This window comes from Zingiber officinale, chromosome 2A (genome assembly GCF_018446385.1).
Source record: "Zingiber officinale cultivar Zhangliang chromosome 2A, Zo_v1.1, whole genome shotgun sequence".
NCBI classification, from domain to species: Eukaryota; Viridiplantae; Streptophyta; class Magnoliopsida; order Zingiberales; family Zingiberaceae; genus Zingiber; species Zingiber officinale.
In genome coordinates this window covers 77,122,453-77,135,909 of record NC_055988.1, presented here as the reverse complement: position 1 = coordinate 77,135,909, position 13,457 = coordinate 77,122,453, and positions in this window count along the sequence as shown.

Here is a 13,457-nt window from a genome sequence, read left to right as displayed (position 1 = left end):
TGATATGGAGATCAAATTGTTGTTTAGAAAATGCATGAGAACTTAGCCTAAGATGACCTAAACCCATATCTCACATCAAAATTGACTTGGATGTGTTTGATACACCTTAGATGTGTGTGAGATATTAGGATGATGAGTTAGGATCAAGGTGCATAGTTCTTGTACCTAGATGAGCCTAATTCTAATTGGAGGATCATAGGGAAAGCTTGTGTACAAGTCATGTACATTTAGCCCTAAGATTATGGTCCTAAATTGAAGGGTTTAAAATCATTTCAAAATTGATTTGAAAAACCTTGATGAAGCTTTTCTAGTGATAGCATTCATCATTGAGCAAGTTGAAACAAAGTTGAGTTAAACTTGAACTATTTCAAAGTTTTTCGAACTTTGTATCAAGTTTTGAAAATGGAAGTTATTTTCATCGAAAATTATTTTTCCGTGATAATATATGTTATGAGGAATGTATCCTTAAAATTTTACAATTTTTGAAATTTTATGTGATTTTTAAGAGGTTTCTGAATTTCGGAAGTAGAAAAATCAGAAACTTCTGATATCAGAGTTGGGGACTGATCAGAGGGATTCTGATCGGTCCAGGGCACTCTGGATCGGTCACTTGACCGATCCAGGGAAGGTCTGATCGGTCAGGTGACCGATCAGCGCGTGCCAACTTGCTGATTTTCGACTGTTTTGTCTGAAATTTCAGCTGGGAGTTGGTGTTTTGGATTTCTAAAGGCTTGAAACTCTCCAAGACATTGTTGGTGCAATGGTCAAGGGGGAGTTGACCTTTAGGGGGAGTTTTACCTATTAGTCAAGGGGGAGTTGACTTTTAGGGGGAGTTTTTACTCCTAAAAGACTTAAGTGATATGGGATTATAACTAAGTTAATTGTTGACTCTAGTGTCAAGGGGGAAATTAAGGGTTCAATGAAAGGTATGGGACTTTCATTAGGAAGAAACTCTTGACCTTGATTCACTCTTTTTGATGTGTGTCAAAAAGGGGGAGAAGGTCTCATTGGAGTTTGAGGAGAATGGAGAATGTCTAGAGAATGTTCAGGGAAGAACATTGGAAAACCTAAGTTAGGTTATCGGGTTAACCTAACTTGATTATGAGTTTTGTCAAACATCAAAAAGGGGGAGATTGTTGGTGCAACCTTAGGTCAAGGTTAACCTGGTTGACCAGACTCGAGTTGACTTGACTCGAGTTGTGTTTTGATGTTTGACGAGTTATGTTTGACAATGTTTGACGTGAACAGAAAAGTTGTATCTTGATGTTTTACAAGGATACAAGCTTGGGAGATTGTGGGTGTAACCCGTGGTCAAGGTTGACCTGGTTGACCCGAGGTGAGTTGACCTGACTCGGAAAAGTCCAAGCAAGGAGCTTGGCACGGGAAAAGTCCAAGCAGGGAGCTTGGCATGGGAAAAGTCCAAGCAGGGAGCTTGGCACGGGAAAAGTCCGAGTATGGAGACTTGGCAAGGAGAAGTCCAAGTATGGAAGCTTGGCACATGGGAAGTCGGAGAGGGCTCGGTAGCTCGTTCTCCGGACTGTGGTCAGAGAGGGCTCGGGAGCTCATTCTCTGGACCGGATGGAAGTCAGAGAGGGCTCGGTAGCTCGTTCCCCGAACTGTGGTCAGAGAGGGCTCGGTAGCTCGTTCTCTGGACCGGATGTGGAAAGTCCTGGTGAGTGAAGCCAGGCAGACGGATAAGTCCTGGTGAGTGAAGCCAGGCAGTTGGAAAGTCCTGGTGAGTGAAGCCAGGCAGTTGTGAAAACCCTAGTGAGTGAAGCTAGGTGAAAGTCCTGGTGAGTGAAGCCAGGCAGTGGGAAAGTCCTGGTGAGTGAAGCCAGGCAGTGGGAAAGTCCTGGTGAGTGAAGCCAGGCAGTTGGAAAGTCCTGGTGAGTGAAGCCGGGCAGATTGGAAATCCTTGTGAGTGAAGCCAGGTGAAAATCCTAGTGAGTGAAGCTAGGTGAAAGTCCTGGTGAGTGAAGCCGGGCAAGGGAAAATCCAGATGGATCAAGGGTGATCGGACATCTGGTGTTGAGAAGGTCAAGTAGGTCAAGGGAGTGACCGGATACTTGACACGAAGAGAAAAGTCTAAGTGGGTCAAAGGGATTGACCGGACACTTGGTGGGGAGTCTTAGCAGGTCAAGGGAGTGACCGGATGCTATGAATGATGTACCAAGAGGTCAAGGTTGACCGGATATTGGTTTGGACTTGGTTTGGGTAAAAACTAAGACCTGGATCGGTCTGGTGACCGATCCACTGATACTGTGGTTTCCTAATCGGTCTGGAGACCAATCAGAAAGCGATCAATGTACCTCTGTAAGCTTACTGATCGGTCTGGGGACCGATCAGCAGGAAGCCTGATTGGTCCCCGGGACCGATCAGGGTACGCACAGAGAGTTGGGCAACTCTCTGTGAAAGCATTCTGATCGGTCTGGGGACCGATCAACATAGAGCCTGATCGGTCTCCATGACCGATCAGAAGAACCCTAGACCGATCAGGGTGGAGCCTGATTGGTCCAGGACTAGCCGTTGTGACTCAACGGCTAGGTTATTTCGGGCTTCTGTGTTCTGGCCTTTTTGCTTGCAGGTTCGCAGGTTGGCTCAGGATATCAGAGGTTATAAAAGGAGATCGAGGGCTACTACTTCTTACTTCTTCTTCCTCCTTTGACCTGAGCTGCTGTTCTTCTGAAAGCTGTGCTCTTGAGCTTTGCTGAGCTCTGAAGCTTCGGGTGAGCTTCTTTGACTGAGTTGCATGTTGGCATTCGTCCGTGAAGTTGGTGCTTCATCCGGGACTTCAGTCGACGAGAAGGCAAGCGAGTATTTGTACATTCATTGTGTATTTTGTTCTTGCTCTTCTTTGTATTTCCATATTGCTGTTGCAAGCTATTGTGGCGAGGTTTCTCCACCCAGAAGGAGTGATTATTAGCCGGGTTTCCAGGGACTCATCCACCGATGGATTGATAGGCTTCGTTCACCTTACGGACACGCCGAGGGGTAGGAGTTTCATCTCCGAACCTCGTTATATCGTCGATTTCGAGTTTGAGGTTTAATCTTTCCTTTTTGCGTTTCTATTTAGTTATTTCCGCTGCGCTAACCCTAATCGTAGGAAGAAACGAGCAATTTGGGGTCGGCTATTCACACCCCCCCTCTCTAGCCGAGTACGTCGATCCTAACACCGTGGAGTAGGAGCTTTATCTCCGAACCATGTAAACGAGCATGTCTTTGTGGTTTGCTTGTCTTCATTCTTCTTGTTTTAGTTTAGCTTTCTATTTGTTAGTTTGTTTGGTATTTCGCTGTGCACTAACATTATAGAAAGTGAACGATTTGGGTGAGATGCTATTCACCCCCTCTAGCGAACGTCTAGGTCCCAACATCTTATATGTGTTCGGGCTAAGTCCTATCCGAACATGGCCGCTCGTCCCTCTTGGTACGTCTTTTTTTCTTCCTGCCATCTTTGAATCTAACTGATTTATCTATTTTTTTTTTTGCAGATCAAATCATGAACTGAGCGTTGCTGAGCGGCAAGTGTAAGCTTGCCGATGTGGAGATCAATGCCAAAGTAGTGGTTGAGCTGGAGAGTCACAGTCTGCTACCAATTGAGCATTCTGAAGAGCCGACCGGCGAAGTAGGCGGAAGTCGGGTGGTGCCCAGCGACGCAGTGACAACCATTGGTGAGTTGCCGCCCGAGCGTCCCTCTATGGTGCCGACCATGGTCCCGTCTGAGTCAGACACCTCTAGCGACCGCTAATACAGCGTCGCAAGAGGTACCAAGTGGAGTCTTCCTCCTGCTCGGCAACTTCAGCTTTACAGGCCCTCGTTCCCGCAGCTACTCCCCGACCTCCGTTCGAGAGAGGCGAGACTTCTTCCATTGTGATTCTTGAGAGGGAGGCTACTCTACCGACTCCTCTGTCTTCTGATCAGAGGTCCTCTCTATCAGAATTGTCGGTCGAGACGATATGTGCACCACCGATCTCCTATCTGCCACCCCCGTCGGTTGGTAGAGAAACCTGTGTTTCCATTATTTATTTTGTTAGTGCAATTTGCATTAATGATCTAACTCTGAGTTTGATGAATGACAAGTGGATTAAAGTTAGAGTGTTTATAATTTAATTGCTTTACCAAGTGTGCAGGAGTTGACGGGTCTAGAGGACCTGACACCAAGCTAAAATCTAGCTAGGTCCACGAGACCCGATAGTTGGTGCGAAGTCCAGATAGGTCCGCAGGACCCGATATCTAGCTAGAAGTCTAGTTGGATCCGCGAGACCTAACAACCGGTCTAAGTCTAGTTGGGTCTGCGAACTTGACAACTGGTGGGAAGACCTGGTGGGTCAAAGGCAAGTTAAGCGACTGTAATTGGTAAGTAAAAGGTAAGCAACTAGAGGAGAGATTCAGTGAGGATGCATTCTTGATCGAGGGAATAGTAGGCGTCGGTTCTAGGGGTTTCAACAAAATTGAAGGTCAGGGTCAGACAGTCCGGAGACTGTCAAATTACTACTTTTCCTTTTTCCTATTATTGCTTGTGTGCTAACCTTGTTGTAGGAAAAAAGGGAAAAGGCTGAAAACAAGGCATCTAGTCACTTGGCCTGGACGTCTGGGCGCTTGGAGCTAGTCTTGGCACCCAGACCAGAAAAATCATCTAGAAGCTAAGTTAGAGCGCGACGACTGGTTGAACCCACATTAACGGTCGAGGTGTCCAGAGGTGAATAAACTTAATAGATCAAGTTTTAACGAGAGATCACCACGTCAGCAACGGTTCGGGCGCCTGGAGTGGTTCCAGGCACTTGGAATGGGCCTATATAAAGGTCTTCGACCAACATCTTAAAATAATCATCTGCTACAACTTTCATATTTGCGTGCTGCTCCAAAAAGACTCTAATGACACTGAAAGGCTGCTCCGAAGTTCGAAGAACAAAGTCTTCAATTTCTTTTCTGTTTGTTGGTAACATTTACATTTCAATTCTTGTAATCAAATCCTTGTAACTCTTTTACAAACTAATAGTGATTGCCCATCAAAAGCACTTTCACGTGCGAGCCTTAGAGTAGGAGTCGTAGAAAGCTCTGAACCAAGTAAAAAATTACTTGTGTTAGTATTTGAATTTTCGTATTTATTTTCCACTACGTACTCTCATTTTTTTAAAAAAAGCAATGAACACTATTCACCCCCTCCCCAGCGTCTTTCCGATCCAACAAGTGGTATTAAAGCTAGGTTGGCTCTGAATTGGTGTAACCACCAATCAGGCAAGGAGGTGACTTTTAAACTTTCTCTTTTTCTTTTCGATTTTGAGCTTTTCGATATAATCCAAATTGGTATAATTACCTCTTTGGATAATTTTTTCTTTACAAAATACTCTGAATTGGAGCAACACCAATCGAGTTTTTATACTTTTATTATCTCCTACACTGCTAATCCAAGACCTAGTCTTGGAATTTCTTTCTTCCTCTTTTTTGTGTGCAAGGTTACATTCTTAAATAACCCAAAACGAAGGATACAACACCATTCGTTCCCCCTCTTCAATGGGGATGACTTCCTATATTGGAAGAAGTGGCTGAAAGTGTATCTAAAGACTGACATCAATCAATGGTTTACCATTCGACGAGGATACAAGGCACCGATAGACGAAGCAACAAAAGCATCGGTCGACCTAGAAAGATGGAATCTGGAAGACAAGAAAAAGGCCCAGATCAACTTGAAGGCAACGAACACAATCAAGTGTGTACTTACTAAGGAAAAACTGAACCGCGTTGGCCCATTCAAGAACGCCAAGGAGCTCTAGGATAAACTGGTCAAATTGCATGAAGGCACGAGTGATGTAAAGGTAACGAAGCGTAACTTATTATTAAATAATTTTTTTAACATTAAAATGCAGGATAGAGAAACAACTACTCAGCTACATGCAAGAATCAAGGATATTTTGAACGGGCTCCACCTAATCAGTCACCAACTAGAGAACAAGGATGTAATCAAATATTCCTAGAACTCTTTTCCTCAAAATGCACTATGGGCATCTATAGTAGATGCCTATAAAGTTTCAAAAAATTTGAATAAATTAAAATTAGATGAGCAATTATGAACTTGAACTCCACGAACAGACTAACTCAAAGCAGGTCGAGAAAGGTGTGGCTTTTCTTGCAAGGCCATTAAAAGAAACAAAGACTAGAACTCAAGTCAAGTCTGAGTCAGAAGATGAATTTGACTCAGAAGTCGACGAAGAAGAACAACTCATGAACATAGTCAGAAAAATATTCACAAGAAGGAAGAACAACTTCACAAAGAAGGACTTACAAACGGTAATCAAATCAAATGACGCAAAGGAGAAGATCACATGCTATGGGTGTAACAAGAAAGGACACTACAAGCACGAGTGTCCAAAAATGAAATAGGGTAAACCCAAGACAACCAGAAGAAAGAAGACACTCAAAGTGACGTGAGACGAATCATATTCGGAAGAATCAGACATCGAAGATCAAAAGCATCACAACTACCTCACGAGATAGCATCCGGACTAGAATCAGGAAGTGAGATGGAATAAGACAATGAGTCCGAAGATGAATCAAGCCACGAGTTCACATTCATTGCTGAAGGTTCGAACGAGGTATCTTCTATCTTAATTGCTAAATTTTTTAGATTTGAAAAGTAAACTAAAACACTTCTTGAGGAAAATAAGCACCTCAAAGAAGAAATTAATACTCAAATTGAGAATAAAAATCTAAATCAAGCTACAAAACTTAAGGAGGAAAATACAATTTTAAAAGGTGAAATTAATAAACTCAAAGAATTATTAGAAATTTTTACCACAAGATCAAAAAATTTAGACCTAATTCTTAAAATACAAAAAGTTGTAGACAATAAGTCCGGGCTCGGATATAAGTCCAGATCTACAAACAAAACTTTCATCTCATTAATAAGTCAAAATTTAAAACAAACCAAAGCTTAGGTTCCGAAAGCTTGTCTAACTAAGCAAGAAGACTCAATCAATTCTATGTACCTAAAACTGAAGCTCACTATCTAAAATCAAATCAATATAAACTAACTAATTCAAACTCAAACCTAAAATGTAAAATAAAATCAAACAAATCAAATTCAAATTGAAAAACTAAATTTAAATTAAATAACTACAAATTTAAACTAAACTCAAGTTACAATCAAGTTTATTATAACTATAAAAATAATCAACATAAACCTAAAACTTAAACCCAAAGTCAATAATTTAGGAGGAGGCACCAAATTAGTTGGCACCTCCAAAATAATAGTTTACTCGACTAAGTAATTAGGACTAGGTTAAAAAGAGACAAAAGTTTAACTTAAAAATAGCACTAGAGAAGTTTTAGATGATAGTAGGTTAGGAAAACTCTGTCTATGCATGTATAGGAAGATATGACTTCGACTTGGTGCATTTGGCTTAGCCTTTACTAACTAAAGCTACCCTTTATTAATCATAGTTGGTTAGACCAAAATTTTGTACTAAGTTCAGTAGATAGGACTATTTATAAAATTTTGAAGGCGTAATTACTAAAGGATCGAAAAGAATTTAGATATCTCCATAATTGTATGATATTGTCCACTTTGGGCCTAAGTCCTCATAGTTTTACTTTTGGGATCTACCCAAAAAGCCTCATGCCAATGGAAATATCTTTTTCTTATAAATCCATGATCTTTCCCATGTGTTTTTAATGTGGGATTATGTTTGCAACCTTGCAACCCTAACAATCCCCCCTCAAACAAAGGACCACTTGCTGAGAGCCTCCCCTCCCCTCAAGCATCGAGTCACCTTGACCTGCTAAGGGCCTCCCCTACTTTGTTCAAGGTTTCACCTACATGGTTTGATCTTGGATCATAGCTCTGGCTCGTGCTTCTTCCGACGATTAATTCGGTGAAGAGAGACCTCGCTCTGATACCAATTGAAGGATCGAAAAAAATTTAGATATCTCCACAATGGTATGATATTGTCCACTTTGGGCTTAAGCCCTCATGGTTTTGCTTTTGGCATATACCTAAAATGCCTCATGCCAATAGAGATATTTTTTTCTTATAAACCCATGATCTTTCCTATGTATTTTTAATGTGGGACTATGTTTGTAACCTTACAACCCCAACAATTATTCTAATGATATTCAGGTGACTCATCACAGCTTAGAAGTTTATCCAAAGAATGCCTATTTGTTGAACCCAAAGCTAAACTTGAATCTAGCACAAGTTAAACCAAATCTTGAAATTCAACTTAACTCATCTCACAAAATCATAGGATCCCTTTGTTTGAAAACTTAGATTGGTGAGATGAATAAGGTTAGATTAATTCAAAATAAATAAAATCAAATTTAATTAATTTAAAATAAATTAAATAAAGTTAAATTAAATTATGATTAATTCTAATTAATCAATCTAAAAATTTAATAATTAATTCATTTAAACTTATTAAACTATCATATTTACAAATAATTATAAGTATATTGGTTTTATCTTAAAACTAAGACCTTAAGTTAAGGGGAAGGGTATTTATTCAGATAATTTTTAAATTCTAAGAAAATTATTTACTTATATTTCCTAAAAATTCTCATTTTCTTAGTGTTTCAAAATTATTTTGGCCTTAGCCTACATCGAACCTATTGAAAGTATGATCCTATAGATTTAAATTGAGCATCTCACAAACACATTAGGTCTACCTTGATTATGTATTCAAATATATAGAATGATGTGAAATGCGTAGGTCTTTTGCCTGGACTTCAAATGCTTATATCAGTACATCAATATAAGTCTGGGTGAAAAATACAACAGTATATTGATCAAGTTAAGTAGTCCTTTTTCAATAGATATCTAACTGGACAATATTACTTAACTTGATTAACTAAGTGAAAACTACTATCTTCTGTATAGTTAGGTAGTAACTAAAGGTTAAACATTTAAGGACCAATTTTAAATGAGTATTTTTAAACTAAGTTTTTTTTTTAATTTTATTTCTCTTAACAACTTATCTTTTTAACTAAATCTTTAACAACTTAATCCTTTAAAAATAATAAATAATAAATAATAATAATGATAAAAAACATTAATTAATTTTTAAACAACTAAAATTAATTTTTAACTTAAATTAATTTTTAAACAACTTAAATTAACTTTTAACAACTTAATTAAATTTTTAACTTAAATTGTTTCGACAATTTAATTAAAATCTGTTTTAACTTAATTGTTTTTACTACTTAATCAAATTTTTTTAACTCAAAGTAATCTTTTTTCCAAAACCTTAATTCACTTTTTGAAATTAATTTTTTAATAACTTAAGTAATTTTCTTTTAACTTAATTTTTGTTTAACTTAACTGATTTGTTTTAACTTAAATTAATAATTTACCAACTAAATTAAGTTTTCAACTTAATTAATTTTTAATAACTTAAGTTTCTTTTAACTTAAACTTTAACAACTTAACTAATTTTTAAATATGTAACAACTTAATTCATTTAAAAAAAATGACTTATGCTGATGCAGACGCTTGCCTCCGCAAACCAACCTTGGTATAGGGGTTAGGGCGCCCTCGGTATATGAGTTCGAGAGCCCGGATCTTATCCGGCCACCCCACACCGCCTCCCGATCCAGACACCTAGGCATAGTCTAAGCGCCTGGACCACCGTATAAAAGGGGTTGGGTGGGGGCGACCCCTCACTCACACTTCCCCCTTTCTTTTGCAAAGGCTCTTCATTGAGTCTTTAAAAGCAAAAAAAAAGGAATTTTTTTTTTCACCAAGCCTTAAACTTTTCTCCTCCAGTTCTCAAGCCACGTTGTAAAGGATCAACCGAGGTCGTCACTTGTTTTATAAATATTCATAATGCATCGGTAATATTTTAAACTTAAACTTTGTTTGTTTAATTTAGAATTTTATTTTCAGAATTTTTTTATTATTAATTAGGAAAAGGCCAAATACTGGTGCTGGTCCTTCTCAAACTCCTAGTACAGACCCTAGGTTTCTGACAGAAGAACTTAACCTCAGATTTTCTTCCATTTCATATGTTCCGTTGCATTCTAGACATCTAGATGGGGGTTTCTTCTTGCGATTATGCATTCCCTCTGTAGAGGTCATTGACTACTATACGTTGTAGAGTTTAGTGTATTGTTCTAGTTTAGTAAACATAGGTTTGTGTGCTGAATTCTATAACAATTTAATTAAAGTCAATGATATTACATACACTACCAGGGTCGTCGATATGGACATTAAGCTATCTCCTATTATCATTAGAGGCTTTTTAGGATTGTGACCCTCTGCATGCCCTTGTTTGTGCTACTCCCTAAGGATCTACCATTTGGTGATCCCTTTTCACATATCACTTTGGATACAATATATTCATATTTTTTTAGGGGGATAGCGTGCACCTATTGTGACCTAGTTTAAATCTATAACCCTTAGGATTCAAGACTATATTCTCTATAGGGTCCTAGTCATGTGCATCTGGTCTCTAACTACCACTGATGTGGTCATGATGTATCCATTTCATCCATTCCTTCTATATGCATTATATTAGAGGCTTGACATAGACATTAGTTTGCATATATTTCATACTATTATTTATTCAGCGGGTATTACTACTAGCAGACGGGTTTATATGACTTATTGTCATATTTTAACTTCATACTTAGCATCATTAGGTATTGATGTCACCACGAGTGATGTCAGAGTCCTAAATGAGTTTGACATAGTAGGTGTTAGGAACTTGTCCTTAGTTGGCATCCATATAGATGATTAGGGTGCACTATCTTGGAGGAGAGAGGCCCAACATCAGCCTAACCTTGCAGCCCAGCCACAACCTAACCCAGCTCTAAGAGAGGAAGTAGAGATACATGATATCATTGTTGATCTTTTTGGACCACCTCCACCTCCAGCTCCTCCTATTATGGATGATAGAGTTACTAGACTTGAGGAGTCTATGACGAGTCTTCAATAGGAGGTCTCCGGTCTTCAACAAGACCATTCCAGTCTTTAAGAGGAGGAGAGGACTTGCCATATTGAGCTAATGGATATGTTTCTCTCTAGGAGCTCAGGTCGTTCTTCATCATCTTCTTAGTATCTCATCTTAGCTATCTTTTCTTCTATTCTTATGGCTGCTAATTTTGGATGTATATTCTATGTTGCACCTTGACTATTGACATGCTATTATGCCTGCTATTTTGCTACTTCCTTTCCATTCTGATCTTATGCATTGTCTATTTTCTGGATTAATGTCTGGCATTACTTATGCTTATATATCTTTTATCTTAGTTTTTTTATGAATACCAAAGGGGGAGGGTAAGGGTTAATATAGAAAAAAAGAACAAACACAATTGATCAAGTAAATCAAATTAAAAACTAACTTAGATCATTTATTTGCATTTTGCATATTGTCTTTCAATATTATTTTTTTCTAACTTTAACCCAAGTTGTCATTGCATCAAAAAGGGGAGGTTGTTGGTATAATTTGCACTAATAATCTAACTCAGGTTTTGATGAATGATAAGTAGACTAAAATTAGAGTGTTTATGATATAATTGCTTTACCAAGTGTGCAGGAGTAGACTGGTCTAGAAGATCTGACACTAGGCTAAAATCCAGCTAGATCCACGGGACTCGATAGCTAGTGCGAAGTCCAAATAGGTCTCCGTGCCCGATATCTAGTGGGAAGTCTAGTTGGGTCCATGGAACCTAACAACCGACCAAAGTCTAGTTGGGTCTACAGACCTGACAATTGGCAGAGAGACCTAGTAAGACAAGTCAAGCGATTGCAGTTGGTAAGTAAGAGGTAAACAACTGGAGGAGAGATCCAGTGAGGACACATTCTTGATCGAGGGAACAATAGACATCGGTTCGATCTGGGGGTTTCAGCGAAATTGAAGGTTAGGACTGGACAATCTGGAGACTGCCAAATTGCTACTTTTCCTTTTTCTTATTATTTCTTGTATGCTAACCTTGTTGTAGGGAAAAAGCGAAAAGGCTGAAAACAAGGTGTCCAGGCGCCTAGTGATCTAGCCGCCCAGACTCCGTGTGCCTAGAGTTTGTCCTAACTCCCGGACTAACTTCGCCCGAGCGACCTAGCCAGGCACCCAAGCAGTCTGGGTGCCTGGAGCTGGTCAAGGCACCCGAACCAGAAAAATCATCCAGAAGCTGAGTTGAAGTGCGACAATTGTTCGAACCTACGTCAACAGTCCAAGCGCTCGGAGGGGTTCCAGGTGCTCAGAGGTGGATAAACTTAACGGATCAAGTTTTGACAAGAGATCACCATGTCAGCAATGGCCCAAGTGCTCGGAGGGGTTACAAGCACTCGGAATGGGCCTATATAAATGTTGGAATGTATACTAAAAGCCTAACTTTTTGTATAAACATTTACTTAGAAATAAGAATCATATTAGTCAATATCTACATTTATATGCTAAATGTAGTTGTTCAATTAATTTATATTATAGATAACATGGTGTGCAGTGTCACACACAGAAGATTATGTTATCGGTTCTTTATGAATTATAAACAGTAGCTTACGACTAAGATGGAAAGGAACAAACCGTTGGAATAGTTATAGTGTAATTAGGTATTAGCTTATCTTGACTAATAAATTACACTAGTACACTCTAAGTGTATTGAGTAGGACCATTTAAGGTAAGTTTTTTTTATACTGACTTAATAAAAGAACAAGACCTTAGTTATTATAGAAGTGTGTGCTCTTAATCCTAATATAATAACAAGCACATATATTTAGTATTTATTTCTTTGACTTATCAAAGGGTGAGATTTAGCTCGATAAATCAATAGGCCCAATAAGTTGGGAAATGATATTATTTATAGTGTGTGTTGTTGATGATAGAAGGAAACTGTGTCCTAGTAATGTAGGTTGATAATGTCCCCAAGAGGAGCACATAAAGATTGTCATGTTAAACCCTGCAAGTAGACTTAGTCCAACACGACAATAAGGTTGAGTGGTACTACTCTTGGACTAAGATATTAATTAAAGAGAGTTGCCAGTAACTCATTTAATTAGTGGACATTCGACATCTTAAACACAGGGAGACTAACACACTCATAATAAGAAGGAGACCAAAATGTAATTTGGGATTGGTGCGGTAGTTCAATAATAATTCTTTAGTTGTATGAATTATTATTAATGAAATTAAGTTGGGTGTTCGGGGCGAACACGGGAAGTTTAATTTCATCGGGAGACCAAAATTAATTCCTCCTCTCGGTCCCTATCATAGCCTCTTATTTATAAAGTATTATACCCACCTTTATACCCATCCTAATGGGGCCGGCCAAGCTAGGGGCCGACTAAGACCAATAGGATGAGCCAAGTATGTGGCCGGCCAATGCTTGGAGCCCAAGCATGGTGTGGCCGGCCCTAAGAAAATTAAAAGGATTTTTATTTTTAAAATTTTATTATGTGAATTCCATGATTTTAAAAGAGAGTTTAAAATTTAAATCTTTCCTTTTATAGCTTTCTACAAAAGATTGTGAAA